Raw genomic sequence first — 22726 nt, 5'->3', positions numbered from 1 at the left:
CGAACACCTGATCTCGCCAGCCACTCACAGCAGGGGGGTGGTATAGGGCTTAAACGTTGCAGGGGGAAGTTGTAATGCCTTCCCTGTCTTTCAATTGGCCAGAAAAGCGCGCTAACGTCTCAGGGAAGGAAGTGAAAGTAACCAGAACACCGCATGGTGTTCGTTACGAATAACGAACATCCCGAACACCCTAATATTCGCACGAATATCAAGCTCGGACGAACGCGTTCGCTCATCTCTAGTACATACCCTTCCGCAATCTTTGCCACACTAACTGATTGCTGTAATAGGTCATGGTCAGATGAGCAATTTTTTGTGTGCGCAAACAAAAATTTCGTCTATAAGAACCATTGGTTTCCTGTCAAGTGACCGCTTGTCCATTTTTTACAGGCGCAAAATACTCATACATGCAAAATATAGCACATGTGTGCCTTGAATGCGCGCCGGTAAGGTCCATGCTGCGTGTAAAAGACAGAGGTGAAAGGGGATGAAGGGACTCCCAGAGGGTTCCATTAATCCCTGCAGGGTGTCCCCTAATCACTGAACACTGTGACAGCACTGTCACAGTGTTTAGTGATGAGGGGTCTGCAGCGGGGTCTAAAAAGAATCCCCTGTCACATCTGTGATCCCATTGCTTTCATTGGCTGCTGCCATTCATTGAATTCAATCAATGGCTGAGTGCTGTCTCTGATTGGCTGAGTGCTGTGACCAATCACAGGCAGTGCTCAGCTGTCATTTAATGGCTGAGTGTTGCCTCTGATTGGTCATAGCTCTCAGCCAATGAGAGGCAGTGCTTTCTGGAGGTGGGTATTTTTTTTTTTTTTTTTTTATCCATTTTTATTGGAATTTTCATGTATTTATAAAGACAGACAGGTGAAGTCAAAAGATTAGCAGGTTGTCAAGCTTATTACAAACATATGAAACATTATGAACCGAAGTGCTCCCCCCGGGGGGGGTGTTGGTGAGGGCCAAACTGCCACATCCGGGTGAAAGCCAGTCATGGCCCCCCCCGGGGAGCATAACCGCTGGTCCGCAACAGGGTGACGGACCGCCAACAAAGACAGGACAGTGGGGGGTGGGGGGGATGGGGTGGAGGGAGCGGGGGGAGGGATGAAGGGCTTGGGTAGGGAGCGAGGTGGTCACCGTGGTTGTTGGTAGTTTTGCACGAAGTCTAGGAGGCCCTGCTTGATCGCAGTGGCTCACAGGGGTCAGAGTAGGAGCCGACATTCACGCCCCCCCCCCCCCGGCCCACCACGCCCAACCGAACCAGGACACCCTAGTCTGAAGGATTAGAATTTGTTTCTCAGCACTCGCCAGGGGGACCAAATTTTATGGTATTTATGGTGGGTTCCATTTGACCAACTGACCAGTTCCTCCAAGCTAGCAATAAGGTCAACCCTGTCCCTCCACTGCAGCAGCGAGGGAGAGGTTTGTTGGCGCCAATGTAGTGGGATAAGAGCCTTGGCTGCGTCAATGAGGAAGGCCAGAAGTTGGTGTTTAAGTGGGTGGAAGGCAGAGGAGGGCTTCCACAGGAGAACCAATTCCGGGGAAAGTTTCAAAGATGGGGATAGCATCTTCAAGATTACCTCAACGTCATTCCAAAAAGGGGAAACCAGCGGGCAGCTCCACCACAGGTGTAGGTAGGAGCCGGTATCCCCATCACATCTCCAGCACCTTCCGTGCGGGGCCAGTGCGTGGTCAAACATCCATTGCGGGGTCCTGTACCACCTCGCCAGGAGCTTATAGTGGCTCTCCTGGGAGGTGACACAAAGGGAGAGGCCAAAGGCCGTCCGCAAAATCAATTTAGTGTCACTCTGGGAGAGGGAGATGTGGAGCTCTCTCTCCCAAGATGTCAGGAAAGCCGGTTTTGAAGATGAGGGGGGTGAGATAAAATGCTTACGTAGAAAAGCTATTTTCCTGTTAGACCCCCTATCTCCCAGTAAGGCTGATTCAAAATCAGATCTTGGTCTAGTAGACTTGAATTTTGAGATGAAATCCCCAAGTACTTTGGTTATGTGAAGGGACTGTAATGGGTGGGGAGTCCAGCAAGGGAGAAGCTCCCGGACAATTTCGCTAGGAGGCCTATGTGCCAAAACCTGGATATCACTGATTTTCTTATCTTTGAAAATACTCCAGACGTCGGCAGAACACGGGTCAAGTGGCAGAACCATAATTCTATATAGAGAGCTCATAGGGGCACATGGGGATGGAGAAGGAGCCAAGCCCTCTCTCATGCTGTTCCAGGCCTCGAATGGGCCTCTAAGTAGGGGGTCCCCCCTTGCCCTCCTCAAACCTCCCCTGTCCGGATACCACAGGTCCTCTCTGAGAGTCGGGCCGTAGGTCCTCTCAGCTAGGGAAAAAATTATGCCATCTCCACTAGGGAGAGCTAACTCCATCCAGTATTGGAGCTGAGAGGCTAAGTAAAAGTCCTGGATGCATGGCATACCGATACCGCCCTCGTCAATCCTCTTAACCAGGAGGCAGTTTGCTAATCTGGGTCTTTTTCTTTTCCAGACGTAGTCTGAAAAGATTGTACGGATGGCCTTAAAAAATCCATTGGGGAGATGAATTGGGAGAAGGCGGATTTGGTAAAGGATCACTGGCAACACATAGGATTTTAAAACATTTTTCCTGCCCAGCCAGGAGACCAAGGGCTGGTCGTAGGCACCCAGCAGGTTTTTAACTTTTATCAGGAGCGGGTCAAAGTTGGCAGAGAACAAGTCCTCAGTCCTTTTGGTAATTTTAACACCTAAAAAGTCAATCCGGGTTTCAGACCAAGCAAAGGGAGTTGAGGTTCTAATGACTCTGCTTTGGGGTAAGGGAATAGAAATGTTAAGGACAATGGACTTCGAAAAATTTGTTTTGAAATTTGATAAGGAGCCGAATTCCTCTAGGAGCCTGACCAGGGAGGGAAGGCCCGAAATCGGGTTGGTGATCAGAAACACGATGTCGTCGGCAAAGGCAGCCAGCGACATCTCTGCTCTATTGATTTTCAGTCCCTGGATCTCCGGATCTTCTCTAATTTTTTGAAGGAAGGGTTCTAATGTTAGGATGAAGAGGGAGGGAGAGAGGGGGCAACCCTGGCGGGTGCAGTTTTTGATGTTAAAGGGAGGAGACAGGGAATCATTAATTTTCAGTCTGGCATAGGGCATAGCGTAAAGGGAGAATATTGCTGAGACGAACCCCGGAGGGATGCCGCAATGCAACAGGACCAATTCCATGTACCCCCAATCCACCCTGTCAAATGCTTTTTCCGCATCCGTACTTACTAAAGCCAGGGGGATACTATGGGTCTGGGCAAACCTCGAAGCGTGTAAAAGTTTTAAACAATTGTCTTTACCCTCCCTCCCTTTTATGAAGCCGGTTTGTTCTACATTTATAAGGATTGGGAGGTGAGGCTCTAGTCTTTTGGCTAAAAGCTTTGCCCAGAGTTTTATGTCCTGATTGATCAATGAAATTGGCCTGTAACTACCACACCCCTCCGGGTCCTTGCCCTCCTTTAAAAACAAGGGTAATGTGGGCCTCCTGAGCCTGCTTCGGAAGGGGGTTGCCCTGAAGAAGGGAATTAAAAAACTCTGAGAGCCGGGGAATAAGAGTTTGTTTAAATGCTTTGTAGTAGGTAAGAGGGAAGCCGTCAGGGCCAGGGCTCTTCCCAGGAGGGCAGGAGGACAGCAGGTCTTCTGTCTCACGCATAGTGATAGGGATTAATAGTTCTTCTGCCTCTGCATCCCCAATTTTTGGGAGCTTCAGCGTATTAAGAAAGGCTTTAATCCTGTCTCTAGAGGAAGCTGGGGCCTCAGGGGTATTAGAACACTCCAGATTGTAAAGCTGAGAATAAAAGGCCTGGAATTCTTTTGCAATCTCAAGTGTCGAGGTGACTTTGGATCCCGAGGAGGTGATAATAGATTTAATAGAGTTTCTAGAGCGGGCCTTCTTAATCATGGAGGACATAAATTTACTACCCTTGTTGCCCTGGGCATAGATTGTGTGTTTAAAGTGGAGATGTTTCTTGTTAAACTTAGAATCTAGGGATAGTTTGAGGTCTTTTCTAAGGGCAATGAGTTCGTCCAGGTTATTTTTCTTAAGGGAGGACTTGGCGGATTGTTCCAGTTTAGAAATTTGTTGGAGTTTTTCATCAATCTCCCTCTGTTGTTTTTTCTTGGCTCGTGAGCCAAGAGCGATTAGTAAGCCTCTGGAGACGGCCTTATGGGCCTCCCACACTATCGGGACCGAGAGATCTGGTGTTTTGTTTAGTTGGAAGTATTCTACTAATTGAGCATTGATTTGTTCTCTATCACTCTCTAGGTCCAGCAAAGAGGGGTTTAGTCTCCATCTCCACTCCCGGGGGGTAGATAGAGAGGGGCCAAGTTCGACATGCACTGGTGCGTGGTCAGATATGGTTATGGGATCGATGCTAGCTTTTTGGACTGCGGCTAATAGGGAGGAGGACACGAAGATATAGTCCAGGCGTTGGAACGAAGAGTGGACGAGGAGTAATAAGTGTAATCCTTAGTGGAGGGGGATCGGTATCGCCATGCGTCCACGACCCCCAGATCCGCAAGACTGCGAGCTAATCTCCTCAGCCTAACCTGAGATACCTGTGATCTGCCGACCGACGAGTCCAGTAGGGGGCAAAGAGTGACGTTAAAATCTCCCCCGAGGAGGATAGGGCTAGTAGCGAAATGTCCGAGAGTCTCTAGCTGCTTAGTCAGCCACGGTGCTTGATCCTTATTAGGGGCATATAGGTTGGCTATGGTCAGTTTGGTATTGTTTAAAGTGCCCCTCAAAAAAAGGACCCTGCCCTCTTCATCGGAGTACTGAGCCTCACAGGAGAAGGTGACGGATTTATGGAAAAAGATGGAAACACCCCTAGAGGATGACGTTGGGTGAGAGCTATGGAACCCTATTGGGAATTGCTTCCCAGGTAGGGAAAGGCATTTACTCCCCTTAAAGTGGGTCTCCTGTAAAAAAACCACCCCAGAGCCATACCTTTTTAGAAGGAGACTGAGGTGATGTCTCTTGGAGGGCGAGTTCAGGCCCCGGACGTTGAACGTGGTGAGCCGAAGCGGCCCGGGCATGGAGCTCCGGTAGACGTGTCGAGACTGTCCAACTAGCGAAGCTGAAAGAAATTTTTGTTAGTTGGTCACGTAGTTTAGAAGAGCTCTGAAAAGCCACGGAAACCTAGTGGTTTGAGGTTTAGAGAGAAGGAGGGTGGGAAGGGAAAAACACTAGGAAGGTGGGACAGAGTTGGGAAAGGGAAGACAAATGTACTTTTTGAATAAAGCAAAAGAAATCCTTAATCAACAGGTACTGTTAAAGGCAAACCTGAGAAAGGCTGGGTTGCCTTTGGGTGGAGGCGGGTCACCAGAGCTGCCAAAAAGCAGAGGGCAAAACTGGTCACACAGCCTGGGAAGGTAGGCACCCAAAGGAACCCTAATATTTAAAGGACAGTCAAATAATGCAATTGCAAACCATAAGTGCAGAGCAGGTTAAATAACGTTTAACAGAGAGCAGGGAAGTAGTACAGGCAGATCAATAACCAGAAAGAGGTTGAAGCCGGAGGGAGGAGGGAAAGTCCTTGCGGGTGAACACCATTAGCTGTGGAAGCTTCCACAGCTTGTCTCATCCGCGAGAGAATTTAAGCCGGGGTCGGACTGGCGACAGGAATCAAGTGTCCAAATTCGGGGTGTCTTTGTTCTTTTTTTTCTTGCTTCTGGGCGATTTGGTAGAACTTGCCTGCTGCCAGGACTCAGGAGGCGTCAGCCTGGGAAGCTGGGGAAAATCCGGGAGAGGGAGCCAGGACGGGATATCCATTGGGTCTAGCTCCAGGAAGGCCCAAGAGTCCCTGAGATCCTCTGGGGATCTGATGGAAAGTCTGCGGCCCTTGTGGGTGATACCCAGGCCGAAAGGGAAGAGCCAGGCGTATCTTATGTTCTTGGCTCTAAGGGCTTCCAGCAGCGGGCGAAGGAGGCGACGCTTTGTCAAGGTAGATGGGGCCAGATCCTGGAAGATCTGAAGGGAGGCATCTCCGTATCTTAAATCCTTCCGGGATCTAGCAGCCTTCAGGATGTCAAAGGCGTCTTGGAAGGACAAAACTTTGCAAATGATGTACCTGGGAATATCTGTGGGCGAGGAGGGGGGGGGTCTGAGGGCCCTGTGGATACGTTCAATCTGGACCGAGTTGGCTCTTTCCGCTCCCAATAGAAGTTGAAAAATCTCACCAGCAACTTTGGGGAGGATATCCGTAGCCCAGGACTCGGGGAGGCCTTTAATGCGGATATTGGAGCGCCTGTTACGGTTCTCCAGATCTTCCTGCATTAGTAATGCACGGTTGAGATGATCGCGCTGTTCTTCTAAGGCTTTGGAAAGGGCAATCGAGTGGTTAATGACAGAAGCTGTAGAGGTTTCTAAGTCCTCCACTCTGCGCCCCATGTGCTTGAGATCGTCCTTTATCTCGGCCAGATCGGATATAACAGGGTGCAGGGCGCTATTAATCAGCTCCCTCATGAAGCTTTTAGTGATTTCTTCTCTTCCCTCCCCGTCGGAGAAATCATCCCCCTCTGCCTCCTTACTGTTAAAAGCTGCAGCATCGTGGGCCGGCGCCATCTTGGTGAGCGGGTGGGGAGAGCGGGCGCCGCGTTCTTTGAAGAAGCGCTGCATCTCCGTCTGGTTTTTTTGAGGACGAGGGGTTCCCTGCAGGTCTCCGGTCTTTTCTCTGCTGCTCTTCCGCATGTCCGCTCAAAATAGCCGCTGTCGGGTCCGGGAAGGGTGCCGTGCCGAACGGAGCTCTCTGCTCAAGCGGCCATCATGTTCAGCGGCCAGGCTCCGCCCCCTGAGGTGGGTATTTTTTAAACCCACTGCCACCAGAATATAGATAAAGACTTACAGGGATGGGGAGGAGAGCCGGACAGCGCTTCTAGGTGAGTCAAATTTTTTTCTACAGCTAGGGATGATTTTCAGGGAAGGGCTTATATTTCAAGCCCTTCCCCGAAAATCATTGCTGCAGGGGTCGCCTTCATCCTATTTCTGTCAATGGGGCAGCAGCAGCTGTGACAGAGGAGTGCATCTTCTCCCTATTGCTACCGCCGGCCCCCATTGACAACAGGGTGAAGCAATTGGATGTGACAGCATCCAGGGGTTCCACATCCAGGGAATCCCCTGCTGCAACCACAACCACAGCAGGGGATAGCGATCCGACCCTGTTGCTTTTAATGGGGCGGCAGCAGCACCAGCCTCATTGAAAGCAACGGGATAGCATCGCAGTCCTCTTCCACAGCTGTGACAGGGGATTCTTTCGTCCCCGCTCCAGTCCCCTCATCACTGAACACTGTGACAGTGCTTTTATACTGTTCAGTGATGAGGGGACCTTCATGGAGCAGCTGCACTTCTACAAGCACAGCTGCTCTACACACATGTAAAAAACAGCACACAGATTCCATCACGTGCATATTGCACATCCGTGGAGTGCACTTTTTTTGCACACATAGGCGCGCAAAACAAATGCTCATCTGACCGAGATCTTAAAGTTGGAAGGGCATACTTTATTTTAAATACTTGGTTACATTTAACCTTTTATCTATCTAACCACAAAGAGCAGTGCAACCATAGGCCTTGTTTACACATGCGTTGTTTTGTACGTGTGTATGTGCGTGCAAAACAGTGCTGCACGGATGTGCAAAAAAAACTCGTGAATGAAGCTGCATATCCTTTGCTTTTATGGGGCTGATGCTGCTGCCGGTGGCAATGGGAGGCCGGCAACCCCTGCAGTGATTTTCGGGGAAGTGCTTTAAATATAAGCCCTTCCCTGAAAATCATCTCTAGCTTGTGTAAAAAATAAAAAATATATACACTCAGCTTTCCGGCATTGTCGGGACTCAGCGTGCCTAGCCGCTTGGCTCGCTGGCACTTCACTGAAGCTCTTTTAGCAGGCCGGGATTTAAATTGAATAAATTGAATTGAAATTTAATGAATGGCTGAGCGATGCCTGTGATTGGCTGAGCGCTGTGACCAATCACAGGCAGCACTCAGCTGTCATTCAATGAATGGCTGAGTGCTGCCTATGATTGGCTGAGCGCTAAGCCAATCAAATGCAGCCCTTTCAGGAGGTGGGATTGAAAATCCCTGCCTGCTGAAAGAGCTTCAGCACAGTGCCATGAACCTTATGATTTCCAATAAAAAAAGGCTGAGCGCTGTGAGCAATCACAGGCAGCGCTCAGCTGTTATTCAATGCATGGCTGAGCGCTGCCTGTGATTGGCTGAGCGCTAAACCAACCAAATACAGCCCTTTCAGGAGGTGGGATTAAAAATCCCTGCCTGCTGAAAGAGCTGCAGCACAGTGCCATGAACCTTATGATTTCCAATAAAAAAGGACTATATCCCTCATTAGATAAGAAACTCAAAGTACCTCTCATGCAATACTTTTTTTATACTCAAACATGCTGTCTAGTTGCATTCTTTTTCTCCTCTCCCTTCTATCCCTTGCTCTCTCGTTCTTCTCCATGTTTAGTGTTTGCTCTGTCTGATGGATGTTGTATATGTTAAATCTAAAAAATTTTTATTATTTATTTGTTTGAATATAAAAAATACACCCCTTCCACTCCAGTGCCAATTAAATGTACCATGTTTATTGAAGTAAGTTATTTGAAGCTCCCACTTTAAAATCTTGTGTTTGACCCTGACTGTGCAGTTAGATTTCTCATGCAGTATTTTAAAACCTCACTTTAGATGGTTCTCCAAAGGAATTAAAGAGTTAAACTCTATTTATACTTTATTACATAATCGTGCTACCTTTCAAAAAACGTATCCTTTAAGTGATTAGGAGGGAGAATTGGCCCAAAAATTTTGTGATAAAGAGTGGAAGAAAGCACCATCTTTGACGCATGTTGAGACATTAATGAAGAGATTACACTAAGATGGTATTATGCATCAGTACTAGAGATGAGCGAACGTACTCGTCCGAGCTTGATATTCGTGCGAATATTAGGGTGTTCGGGATGCTCGTTACTCGTAACGAGTACCACGCGGTGTCCCGATTACTTTCAGTTTCCTCTCTGAGACGTTAGCGCGCTTTTCTGGCCAATTGAAAGACAGGGAAGGCATTACAACTTCCCCCTGTGACGTTCAAGCCCTATACCACCCCCCTGCTGTGAGTGGCTGGGGAGATCTGATGTCACCCGAGTATAAAAATCGGCCCCTCCCGCGGCTCGGCTCAGATGCCTTGTGAGTTAGCTGAGGGAAAGTGGTATCGTGCTGGAGTTGCTGTAGGGAGAGCGTTAGGAGTTAGTGTAGGCTTCAAGAACCCCAACGGTCCTTCTCAGGGCCACATCTAATAGTGTGCAGTACTGTGTTAGCACTGTATTTTATTTTTTTTTTCAAAATTGGATCTGCAGAGCATTGCGCCCTGCAATAGGGACAGAAGTGGTGGTTAGGCAGGGAGAGTGTTAGCAGTGAGTGTAGGTTTCAAGAACCCCAACGGTCCTTTCTAGGGCCACATCTATCCGTGTGCAGTACTGTCCAGGCTGCTGTTAGCAGTGTTGCATTTTTTTTTTTCTCAAAACCGGCTGTGCAGACCATTGCACCCGGCATTAATACTACAGGGATAGAATTGTGTAGGCAGGGCCAGAAGACATACATTATTCATTGAATAGACGCAGTGTGGCTTTTCCTTTGAAAAACAAGGGAAAAAATTCTATTTCGCCTGCCTCTGACAGTCCTCAGGGCTCTGGGTACGTGTGTGCTGCGTGCAGAACGTTAAAAAAAATCAGACGCAGCCAGCTACGTTTTACTGCAGGCTTGCGCCAATTTTTTTCCTGCATGGGAAATCCCTGATCTGCTGTAGCGAATAACTTTGCATCACTGCAGTTCTCTGACACATTTGCAGGGCCACAACACAGTTATTAAACTTAGTAGTATTCATTGAATACACGCAGTGTGGCTTTTCCTTTGAAAAACAAGGGAAAAAATTCTATTTCACCTGCCTCTGACAGTCCTCAGGGCTCTGGGTACGTGTGTGCTGCGTGCAGAACGTTAAAAAAAATCAGACGCAGCCAGCTACCTTTTACTGCAGGCTTGCGCCAATTTTTTTCCTGCATGGGAAATCCCTGATCTGCTGTAGCGAATAACTTTGCATCACTGCAGTTCTCTGACACATTTGCAGGGCCACAACACAGTTATTAAACTTAGTAGTATTCATTGAATACACGCAGTGTGGCTTGTCCTTTGAAAAACAAGGGAAAAAATTCTATTTTGGCTGCAGGCTTGCGCCAATTTTTTTCCTGCATGGGAAATCCCTGATCTGCTGTAGCGAATAACTTTGCATCACTGCAGTTCTGTGACACATTTGCAGGGCCACAACACAGTTATTAAACTTAGTAGTATTCATTGAATACACACAGTGTGGCTTGTCCTTTGAAAAACAAGGGAAAAAATTCTATTTTGGCTGCAGGCTTGCGCCAATTTTTTTCCTGCATGGGAAATCCCTGATCTGCTGTAGCGAATAACTTTGCATCACTGCAGTTCTCTGACACATTTGCAGGGCCACAACAGTCATTAAACTTAGTAGTATTCATTGAATACACGCAGTGTGGCTTGTCCTTTGAAAAACAAGGGAAAAAATTCTATTTTGGCTGCAGGCTTGCGCCAATTTTTTTCCTGCATGGGAAATCCCTGATCTGCTGTAGCGAATAACTTTGCATCACTGCAGTTCTCTGACACATTTGCAGGGCCACAACACAGTTATTAAACTTAGTAGTATTCATTGAATACACGCAGTGTGGCTTGTCCTTTGAAAAACAAGGGAAAAAATTCTATTTTGGCTGCAGGCTTGCGCCAATTTCTTTCCTGGCTTGGAAATCACTGGTAATACAGCATGCTGAGGGGTAGGGGTAGGCCTAGAGGACGTGGACGCGGCCGAGGACGCGTAGGCCCAAGTGAGGGTGTGGGCACAGGCCGAGCTCCTGATCCAGGTGTGTCGCAGCCGACTGCTGCGCGATTAGGAGAGAGGCACGTTTCTGGCGTCCCCACATTCATCGCCCAATTAATGGGTCCACGCGGGAGACCTTTATTAGAAAATAAGCAGTGTGAGCAGGTCCTGTCGTGGATGGCAGAAAGTGCTTCGAGCAAGCTATCATCCACCCAGAGTTCTGCGCCGTCCAGTGCTGCAAATCCGAATCCTCTGTCTGCTGCTCCTCCTTCCTCCCAGCCTCCTCACTCCACTACAATGACACATGCTCAGGAGCGGGAAGACTCCCAGGAACTGTTCTCGGGCCCCTGCTCAGATTGGGCAGCAGTGGTTCCTCTCCCACCAGAGGAGTTTATCGTCACTGATGCACAACCATTGGAAAGTTCCCGGGGTCCGGGGGATGAGGCTGGGGACTTCCGGCAACTGTCTCAAGACCTTTCAGTGGGTGAGGAGGACGATGACGATGAGACACAGTTGTCTTGCAGTGAGGTAGTAGTAAGGGCAGTAAGTCCGAGGGAGGAGCGCACAGAGGATTCGGAGGAAGAGCAGCAGGACGATGAGGTGACTGACCCCACCTGGTGTGCAACGCCTACACAGGACAGGTCTTCAGAGGGGCAGGCAAGGGCAGCAGCAGGGCAGGTTGCAAGAGGCAGTGCGGTGGCCAGAGGTGGAGGCAGGGCCAGACCGAATAATCCACCAACTGTTTCCCAAAGCGCACCCTCGCGCCATGCCACCCTGCAGAGGCCGAGGTGCTCTAAGGTCTGGCAGTTTTTCACACAGGTTTGCACCGCTGCCTCTCCCCCTGTGCCCCAACCTGCCACTGAGATCCAACCCCCCTCTCAGGACACAGGCACTACCGTCTCCTGGCCTGCACCCACACCCTCACCTCCGCTGTCCTCGGCCCCATCCACCAATGTCTCGCACCGCACAGTCCAGCCGTCGCTAGCGCAAGTGTTGGAGCGCAAGCGCAAGTACGCCACCACGCACCCGCATGCTCAATCGTTAACCGTCCACATAGCCAAATTTATCAGCCTTGAGATGCTGCCGTATAGGGTTGTGGAAACGGAGGCTTTCAAAGCTATGATGGCGGCGGCGGCCCCGCGCTACTCAGTTCCCAGTCGCCACTACTTTTCCCGATGTGCCGTCCCAGCCCTGCACGACCACGTCTCCCGCAACATTGTACGCGCCCTCACCAATGCGGTTAGTGGCAAGGTCCACTAAACTACGGACACGTGGACAAGCACAGGCGGGCAGTGCCACTACATCTCCCTGACGGCACATTGGGTGAATTTAGTGGAGGCTGGGACAGAGTCAGAGCCTGGGACCGCTCACGTCCTACCCACCCCCAGAATTGCGGGCCCCAGCTCGGTGGTGGTATGTTCGGCGGTGTATGCTTCCTCCTCTAAAGCACCCTCCTCCTCCTCCTCAACCTCTGTCTCGCAATCTAGATGTGTCAGCAGCAGCAGGACGTCGCCAGCAGTCGGTGTCGCGCGGCGTGGCAGCACAGCGGTGGCCAAGCGTCAGCAGGCCGTGCTGAAACTACTCAGCTTAGGAGATAGGAGGCACACGGCCCATGAACTGCTGCAGGGTCTGACAGAGCAGACCGACCGTTGGCTTGCGCCGCTGAGCCTCCAACCGGGCATGGTCGTGTGTGACAACGGCCGTAACCTGGTGGCGGCTCTGCAGCTCGGCAGCCTCACGCATGTGCCATGCCTGGCCCACGTCTTTAATTTGGTGGTTCAGCGCTTTCTGAAAAGCTACCCACGCTTGTCAGACCTGCTCGTAAAGGTGCGCCGGCTCTGCGCACATTTCCGCAAGTCCCACACGGACGCTGCCACCCTGCGCACCCTGCAACATCAGTTTAATCTGCCAGTGCACTGACTACTGTGCGACGTGCCCACACGGTGGAACTCTACGCTCCACATGTTGGCTAGGCTCTATGAGCAGCGTAGAGCTATAGTGGAATACCAACTCCAACATGGGCGGCGCAGTGGGAGTCAGCCTCCTCAATTCTTTTCAGAAGAGTGGGCCTGGTTGGCAGACATCTGCCAGGTCCTTCGAAACTTTGAGCAGTCTACCCAGGTGGTGAGCGGCGATGCTGCAATCATTAGCGTCAGCATTCCTCTGCTATGCATCTTGAGAAGTTCCCTGCAAACCATAAAGGCAGCCGCTTTGCGCTCGGAAACAGAGCCGGGGGAAGACAGTATGTCGCTGGATAGTCAGAGCACCCTCCTGTCTATATCTCAGCGCGTTCAGGAGGAGGAGGAGGAGCATGAGGAGCATGAGGAGGAGGGGGAAGAGACAGCTTGGCCCACTGCTGACGGTACCCATGCTGCTTGCCTGTCATCATTTCAGCGTGTATGGCCTGAGGAGGAGGAGGAGGAGGAGGATCCTGAAAGTGATCTTCCTAGTGCGGACAGCCATGTGTTGCGTACAGGTACCCTGGCACACATGGCTGACTTCATGTTAGGATGCCTTTCTCGTGACCCTCGCGTTACACGCATTCTGGCCACTACGGATTACTGGGTGTACACACTGCTCGACCCACGCTATAAGGAGAACCTTCCCACTCTCATTCCCGAAGAGGAAAGGTGTTCGAGAGTGTTGCTATACCACAGGACCCTGGCGGACAAGCTGATGGTAAAATTCCCATCCGACAGCGCTAGTGGCAGAAGGCACAGTTCCGAGGGCCAGGTAGCAGGGGAGGTGCGGAGATCGAGCAGCATGTACAGCCCAGGCAGTGCAACACTCTTTAAGGGCCTGGACAGCTTTATGGCTCCCCAGCAAGACTGTGTCACCGCTCCCCAGTCAAGGCTGAGTCGGCGGGAGCACTGTAAAAGGATGGTGAGGGAGTACGTAGCCGATCGCACGACCGTCCTCGGTGACGCCTCTGCCACCTACAACTACTGGGTGTCGAAGCTGGACACGTGGCCTGAACTAGCGCTGTATGCCCTGGAGGTGCTTGCTTGTCCTGCGGCTAGCGTCTTGTCGGAGAGGGTGTTTAGTGCGGCTGGGGGAATCATCACAGATAAGCGTACCCGCCTGTCAACCGACAGTGCCGACAGGCTAACACTCATCAAGATGAACAAAGCCTGGATTTCCCCAGACTTCTCTTCTCCACCAGCGGACAGCAGCGATACCTAAGCAATACGTAGGCTGCACCCGCGGATGGAAGCATAGTTCTCTCTCACCATCCAAAACGGGGACATTTCTGCTTCATCAATCTGTGTCTAATATTCCTCCTCCTCCTGCTCCTCCTCCTGAAACCTCACGTAATCACGCTGAACAGGCAATTTTTCTTAGGGCCACAAGGCTCACTCATATAATTTTTCTAAAAAATTTGTATACGTTTCAATGCTCTTAAAAGCGTTGGAACTTTAACTTGAACCAATTTTTCGTTAAACTGGGCTGCCTCCAGGCCTAGTTACCACTTAAGCCACATTAACCAAAGCGATTAATGGGTTTCACCTGCCATCTTGGTTGGGCATGGCCAATTTTTACTGAGGTACATTGGTACTGTTGGTACACCAATTTTTTTGGGCCCTCACCTACAGTGTAATCATAGCAATTTCTATGTTCTTCGCCTGCACTCATGGTACAGAAAGGTGTGTGGGGTTGGCCTACACTTTAGCTACATAAATGTAACTTGGGCCTTGGCTATACTGCAGCTACTGAAATGGAACTAAGACTGCGCTCCCACTATACTGCTGCTTCGGAATTGTTCCTGGGGCCTGTGTAGGCTGCTACTATTACTTAAATGGAACTTAGACTATGCTCCTCCTATACTGCTGCTTCGGAATTGTTACTGGGGCCTGTCTTGAGTGCTACTATTACTGAAATGGAACTAATACTGTGCTCCCCCTGTAATGCTGCTAGTGATATGTTAGTGGGGCCTGTCCTAATGCTACGGCTGAAATGTTACGAATTCTGGGCTCTGCCTATACCGCTGCTAATGGTATGTCTCTGGGGTGTGGAAACAGAGGCTTCCCAAAGACATGATGGCGGCGAGGCCATTTCCCACCAACGCGGTTACTGTTAAGGTGCATATAACCACGGACACGTGGAGAGGACACGTAGTGCCTCAAAAACATCCCCCTCCTCCTCCAACAATGAAAACATTCTTGGCAAATGCCTTTGCATTGGTTCGTCTGGTGGCAGTCCAAGAATTTCACCTTTACCGACACAACGAGAGAGCCCCCCCACCATCCCCCCGCCACGGCCCACTTAATCCTGGCCACATTCCGAAAACCAACAAAATACAACCGTGCTACTAGGTCCGCAGTCACCACCACATTACCACCAACGCGGTTACTGTTAAGGTACATATTACCAGTCTGACTGGGGCATACAGACACCTTGACAGAATGAATAGTGTGTGGCACATAGGTTCCCCATTGCTATGCCCACGTGTGCAGCTCCTGATGGAGGTGGCACAGGATTGGATTTCTCATTGCTTCTGTACAGCATTGTGGGCTATCGCCCCACCACTTTTAAAGAGGGTCGCTGCCTAGCCGTGCCAACCCTCTGCAGTGTGTGCCTGCAGTTCCTCCTCATGGCAGACGCACTTATAAATAGACATGAGGGTGGTGTGGCATGAGGGCAGCTGAAGGCTGCGCAGGGACAGTTTGGTGTGCGCTGTGGACACTGTGTCGTGCAGGGGGGAGGGGGGTTGGGCAGCATGTAACCCAGGAGAAGTGGCAGCGGAGTGTCATGCAGGCAGTGATTGTGCTTTGTTGTAGCTAGTGTGGTGCTTAGCTAAGGTATGCCATGCTAATGAGGGCTTTTCAGAAGTAAAAATTGTTGGGAGGGGGGGGGGCACTCTTGTCGGTATTGTGGCTTAATAGTGGGAACTGTGAACTTGAGATGCAGCCCAACATGTAGCCCCTCACCTGCCCTATCCGTTTCTGTGTCGTTCCCATCACTTTCTTGAATTGCCTAGATTTTCACACATGAAAACCTTAGCGAGCATCGGCGAAATACGAAAATGCTCGGGTAGCCCATTGACTTCAATGGGGTTCGTTACTCGAAACGAACCCTCGAGCATCGCGATAAATTCGTCCCGAGTAACGAGCACCCGAGCATTTTGGTGCTCGCTAATCTCTAATCACTACGTTTAGCTCAAATGTATCCCAATTGCTTGGCTAATTGCTGGAGGAATGTAGCAACAGGGGAATACTACTACATTTATTGTGGAGCTCCTCTTTTCTCCAGCAGCACTTGGACTCTGCATTTGGGTTACTGTACTCTCTGGTTGGTTATGCAATCAAGAAATCTCCATTTTTAGCATTAATGAGCATTGTCTCACAGGTAATGCTACTAAAATTAAAAATTTTGGGAAGCAAAATATTCATTGCCAAATGTAGCCATACTGAGACATTGGAAAAGTGTTGACATCCACAGGCTTGAAAAAACTATAAAGTTGATCAACCAGACATATGTGTATAAAAAAATGCTCATGGGTAATACACTCTTGAAATTTCACAATACCTGGAAAGCATAGATGTCCTGTAACCACTTTATAGCAGGATAATTGCAAAATTACTCACTGAAGGCTCTTGTAATATTATTTATTGAGCAAATATTAGGAGTTGTGACTGTAATATCTTTCTTTTTCCTGGTACTTATTCAATTATTTAGTTATCTACCTATCTACCCGTGTATCTTTATTACTGATTTACATGACAAATTGGTTATGTTTTTCTTTATTACATAATCCAGATAATGTACGATATATGTTAATTCTCAAGCGTCCGACAGGTCATATTGTGCTTGAGAAAGGAACCGTGAGAGCTCTGAAATGCATTGCACTACTTTGCCCTGTTCAATAAAACTCCACTTTTTCAAGTCATGACCGGCGAGTCTCTTCACCTCAATTCAGAAGTTATTGCACTTGACCATACCCACGTATGGCCTTTTGACAAGGTGTTCTCTCTTGAGGTTACCCTGAGCGCAGGATTTTTTTCTTTCTTTGATAGATAGATATAGCAATAGGAGCATGACCCGACAAGGTTATAAAACCCATGTTAGAGGAAGTGAACTTTTGCAATAACTATCTGTCTACCAAAAAGAAATCAGTCTGGGAATACATTTTGTGAGGGTGGGAGAAGAAAGAGTAATCTCACTCGTCTGCATGTTGTATCCTGCAAACGTCATACAACAAACGCCTCCCTAAACAACAAGTCTTGTAAATCTCAATTATTGTTAATGCAAGCAGGGACATTTCTATTTAGGGAATTATTGGGAACTATGTTTAAGCCTCCATAAATAATTACAGAATCTTGTTTGATCTCCTTGAGTCGATCTAATACATTATAAATAAAGTAGTCTGCTTGACGTTTGGAGAATACATTGTAAGTATAGTAAAGGGGGAGTTATTAATAAAGCACAAGAAGATTAAAAATCTACCTTCGTCATCAGTAATTATGCACTTGAATGCTACAGTTTGGACATTACCAATAAGTACGCCTTTTTTTGCTAATAGTGTGAGAGAAAAAATATGTGGAAAAGAGTAATTTTTCATTCTAACCGAGTCTGCAGCATTCAAGTGAGTCTCTTGAGTGCGGAAGATATCACATTCTTGTCTTATAGCCTCTTTGTAAGGCATAGAACATTTGAATGAGATATTGAGGCCTTCAACATTTAAAGATGTTATTTTAAATACCACAATGATAATTAATAAAATGGCTGCAGAGATGAGCGAACGTACTCGTCCGAGCTTGATACTCGTTCGAGTATTAGGGTGTTCGAGATGCTCGTTACTAGAGACGAGCACCACGCGATGTTCGAGTCACTTTCACGTTCGTCTCTGAGACGTTAGCGCGCTTTTCTGGCCAATAGAAAGACAGGGAAGGCATTACAACTTCCTCCTGTGATGTTCCAGCCCTATACCACCCCCCCTGCAGTGAGTGGCTGGGGTGTTCAGGTGACACGCGAGTATTTAAATCTGCCCCGCCCGCGGCTCGCCACAGATGCATTCTGACAGAGATCAGGGACAGTGCTGCTGATGCTGCTGCTGCTATAGGGAGAGCGTTAGGAGTTATTTTAGGCTTGAAGAACCCCAACGGTCTTCTTAGGGCCACATTTGACCGTGTGCAGTACTGTTGAGGCTGCTTTTAGCAGTGTTGCACATTTTTTTTTTGTGTGTATATCGGGCGTGCAGAGCATTGCGTCCTCAGTCTGCAGTCATTGTACATAGTATAGGGCCAGTACTGGTGTGGCAGGGACAGTGGGAAAGGTGAAAGAGATATACTGTCTATATAGGCAGTGGGCTTTTTCAAACCAATTTGGGAAAAATACTATATTTGGGCTGCCTGTGACCGTCTTCAGTGTACTGCGTGTCTGCTGGGGGTAGTAGTCCTAATTAATACGCAGCTAAGTGTTACAGCAGGCTTGCACAAAAGTGTTTCCTGGCTCTGCGTTGCCCGTTACATCACCGCCGTCATCCCGTCCAGAGGGAAACAGTCTGCAGTAATTTTACATAGTATAGGGCCAGTACTGGTGAGGCAGGGACAGTGGGAAAGGTGAAAGAGATATACTGTCTATATAGGCAGTGGGCTTTTTCAAACCAATTTGGGAAAAATACTATATTTGGGCTGCCTGTGACCGTCTTCAGTGTACTGCGTGTCTGCTGGGGGTAGTAGTCCTAATTAATACGCAGCTAAGTGTTACAGCAGGCTTGCGCAAAAGTGTTTCCTGGCTCTGCATTGCCCGTTACATCACCGCCGTCATCCCGTCCAGAGGGAAACAGTCTGCAGTAATTTTACATAGTATAGGGCCAGTACTGGGGAGGCAGGGACAGTGGGAAAGGTGAAAGAGATATACTGTCTATATAGGCAGTGGGCTTTTTCAAACCAATTTGGGAAAAATACTATATTTGGGCTGCCTGTGACCGTCTTTAGTGTACTGCGTGTCTGCTGGGGGTAGTAGTCCTAATTAATACGCAGCTAAGTGTTACAGCAGGCTTGTGCAAAAGTGTTTCCTGGCTCTGCGTTGCCCGTTACATCACCACCGTCATCCTGTCCACAGGGAAACAGTATACATATATACGCTGCCTACAGTATCTGTCTGCTGTCTCAGCTCAGCCTTTCAAAAAATAGAAGCAAAATACTTAAGGCCTACTAGTGGCGTTTGGCCACTTGACTGCTTCTGCGCTGTGAATTCCACTAGCTGAGTCATACGCACCTACGTCTCACTACAGGCGTGCGCTAAATTGTTTCCTGGCTCTGCGTTGCCCGTGACATCACCGCCGTTATCCCGTCTAGAGGGAACCAGTATACATATATACGCTGCCTACAGTATCTGTCTGCTGTCTCAGCTCAGCCTTTCAAAAAATAGAAGCAAAATACTTAAGGACTACTAGTGGCGTTTGGCCACTTGACTGCTTGAGCGCTGTGAATTCAACTAGCTGAGTCATACGCACCTACGTCTCACTACAGGCGTGCGCTAAATTGTTTCCTGGCTCTGCATTGCCCGTGACATCACCGCCGTCATCCCGTCCACAGGGAAACAGTATACATATATACGCTGCCTACAGTATCTGTCTGCTGTCTCAGCTCAGCCTTTCAAAAAATAGAAGCAAAATACTTAAGGCCTACTAGTGGCGTTTGGCCACTTGACTGCTTCAGCGCTGTGAATTCCAATAGCTCAGTCATACACACCTACGTCTCACTACAGGCTTGCACAAAATTCTTTCCTGCCTCTGCTGTGCATTCCGTAAGCGAAGTCAGCCTCCAACCACAGGCCAATAAGCGGCACATTTAATTACAGCGTTCTGTTTCTGCACTACTGGTAATACAGCATGCTGAGGGGTAGGGGTAGGCCTAGAGGACGTGGACGCGGGCGAGGACGCGGAGGCCCAAGTCAGGGTGTGGGCACAGGCCGAGCTCCTGATCCAGGTGTATCGCAGCCGACTGCTGCGGGATTAGGAGAGAGGCACGTTTCTGGCGTCCCCAGATTCATCTCACAATTAATGGGTCCACGCGGTAGACCTTTATTAGAAAATGAGCAGTGTGAGCAGGTCCTGTCGTGGATGGCAGAAAGTGCATCCAGCAATCTATCGACCACCCAGAGTTCTACGCCGTCCACTGCTGCAACTCTGAATCCTCTGGCTGCTGCTCCTCCTTCCTCCCAGCCTCCTCCCTCCATTACAATGACACATTCTGAGGAGCAGGCAGACTCCCAGGAACTGTACTCGGGCCCCTGCCCAGAACGGGCAGCAATGGTTCCTATCCCACCGGAGGAGTGTGTCGTGACCGATGCCCAACCTTTGGAAAGTTCCCGGGGTCCGGGGGAGGAGGCTGGGGACTTCCGGCAACTGTCTCAAGACATTTCAGTGGGTGAGGAGGACGACGACGATGAGACACAGTTGTCTATCACTCAGGTAGTAGTAATTGCAGTAAGTCCGAGGGAGGAGCGCACAGAGGATTCGGAGGAAGAGCAGCAGGACGATGAGGTGACTGACCCCACCTGGTTTGCTAAGCCTACTGAGGACAGGTCTTCAGAGGGGGAGGCAAGTGCAGCAGCAGGGCAGGTTGGAAGAGGCAGTGCGGTGGCCAGGGGTAGAGGCAGGGCCAGACCGAATAATCCACCAACTGTTTCACAAAGCGCCCCCTCGCGCCATGCCACCCTGCAGTGGCCAAGGTGCTCAAAGGTCTGGCAGTTTTTCACTGAGAGTGCAGACGACCGACAAACAGTGGTGTGCAACCTTTGTCGCGCCAAGATCAGCCGGAGAGCCACCACCACCAGCCTCACCACCACCAGCATGCGCAGGCATATGATGGCCAAGCACCTCACAAGGTGGGACGAAGGCCGTTCACCGCCTCCGGTTTGCACCACTGCCTCTCCCCCTGTGCACCAACCTGCCACTGAGATCCAACCCCCCTCTCAGGACACAGGCACGACCGTAGCCCGGCCTGCACCCACACCCTCACCTCCGCTGTCCTCGGCCCCATCCACCAATGTCACTCAGCGCACCGTCCAGCCGTCGCTAGCGCAAGTGTTTGAGCGCAAGCACAAGTACGCTGCCATGCACCCGCACGCTCAAGCGTTAAACGTGCACATAACCAAATTGATCAGCCTGGAGATGCTGCCGTATAGGCTTGTGGAAACGGAGGCTTTCAAAAACATGATGGCGGCGCCGGCCCCGCGCTATTCGGTTCCCAGTCGCCACTACTTTTCCCGATGTGCTGTCCCAGCCCTGCACGACCACGTCTCCCGCAACATTGTACGCGCCCTCACCAACGCGGTTACTGCCAAGGTCCACTTAACAACAGACACGTGGACAAGCACAGGCAGGCAGGGCCACTATATCTCCCTGACGGCACATTGGGTGAATTTAGTGGAGGCTGGGACCGAGTCAGAGCCTGGGACCGCTCACGTCCTACCCACCCCCAGAATTGCGGGTCCCAGCTCGGTGCTGATATCTGCGGCGGTGTATGCTTCCTCCACTAAACCACCCTCCTCCTCCTCCAACGCAGCCTCTGTCTCGCAATCAAGATGTGTCAGCAGCAGCACTTCGCCAGCAGTCGGTGTCGCGCGGCGTGGCAGCACAGCGGTGGCCAAGCGTCAGCAGGCCGTGCTGAAACTACTCAGCTTAGGAGAGAAGAGGCACATGGCCCACAAACTGCTGCAGGGTCTGACAGAGCAGACCGACTGCTGGCTTGCGCCGCTGAGCCTCCAACCGGGCATGGTCGTGTGTGACAACGGCCGTAACCTGGTGGCGGCTCTGCAGCTCGGCAGCCTCACGCACGTGCCATGCCTGGCCCACGTCTTTAATTTGGTGGTTCAGCGCTTTCTGAAAAGCTACCCACGCTTGTCAGACCTGCTCGGAAAGGTGCGCCGGGTCAGCGCACATTTCCGCAAGTCCAACACGGACGCTGCCACCCTGCGCACCCTGCAACATTGGTTTAATCTGCCAGTGCACCGACTGCTGTGCGACGTGCCCACACAGTGGAACTCTACGCTCCACATGTTGGCCAGGCTCTATGAGCAGCGTAGAGCTATTGCGGAATACCAACTCCAACATGGGCGGCGTAGTGGGAGTCAGCCTCCTCAATTATTTACAGAAGAGTGGGCCTGGTTGGCAGACATTTGCCAGGTCCTTGGAAACTTTGAGGAGTCTACCCAGATGGTGAGCGGGGATGCTGCAATCATTAGCGTCACCATTCCTCTGCTATGCCTCTTGAGAAGTTCCCTGCAAAGCATAAAGGCAGACGCTTTGCACTCGGAAACGGAGGCGTGGGAAGACAGTATGTCGCTGGATAGTCAGAGCACCCTCATGTCTATATCTCAGCGCGTTCAGGAGGAGGAGGTGGAGGAGCATGAGGAGGAGGGGGAAGAGACAGCTTGGCCCACTGCTGAGGGTACACATGCTGCTTGCCTGTCATCCTTTCAGCGTGTATGGCCTGAGGAGGAGGAAGAGGAGGAGGAGGAGGATCCTGAAAGTGATCTTCCTAGTGAGGACAGCCATGTGTTGCGTACAGGTACCCTGGCACACATGGCTGACTTCATGTTAGGATGCCTTTCTCGTGACCCTCGCGTTACACGCATTCTGGCCACTACGGATTACTGGGTGTACACACTGCTCGACCCACGGTATAAGGAGAACCTTTCCACTCTCATTCCCGAAGAGGAAAGGGGTTCCAGAATGATGCTATACCACAGGGTGCTGGTGGACAAACTGATGGTAAACTTCCCTTCCGACAGCGCTAGTGGCAGAAGGCGCAGTTCCGAGGGCCAGGTAGCAGGGGAGGCGCAGAGATCAGGCAG

This window comes from Eleutherodactylus coqui, chromosome 9 (genome assembly GCF_035609145.1).
Source record: "Eleutherodactylus coqui strain aEleCoq1 chromosome 9, aEleCoq1.hap1, whole genome shotgun sequence".
Lineage (NCBI taxonomy): Eukaryota > Metazoa > Chordata > Amphibia > Anura > Eleutherodactylidae > Eleutherodactylus > Eleutherodactylus coqui.
Note: the sequence above shows the minus strand (reverse complement) of the source record.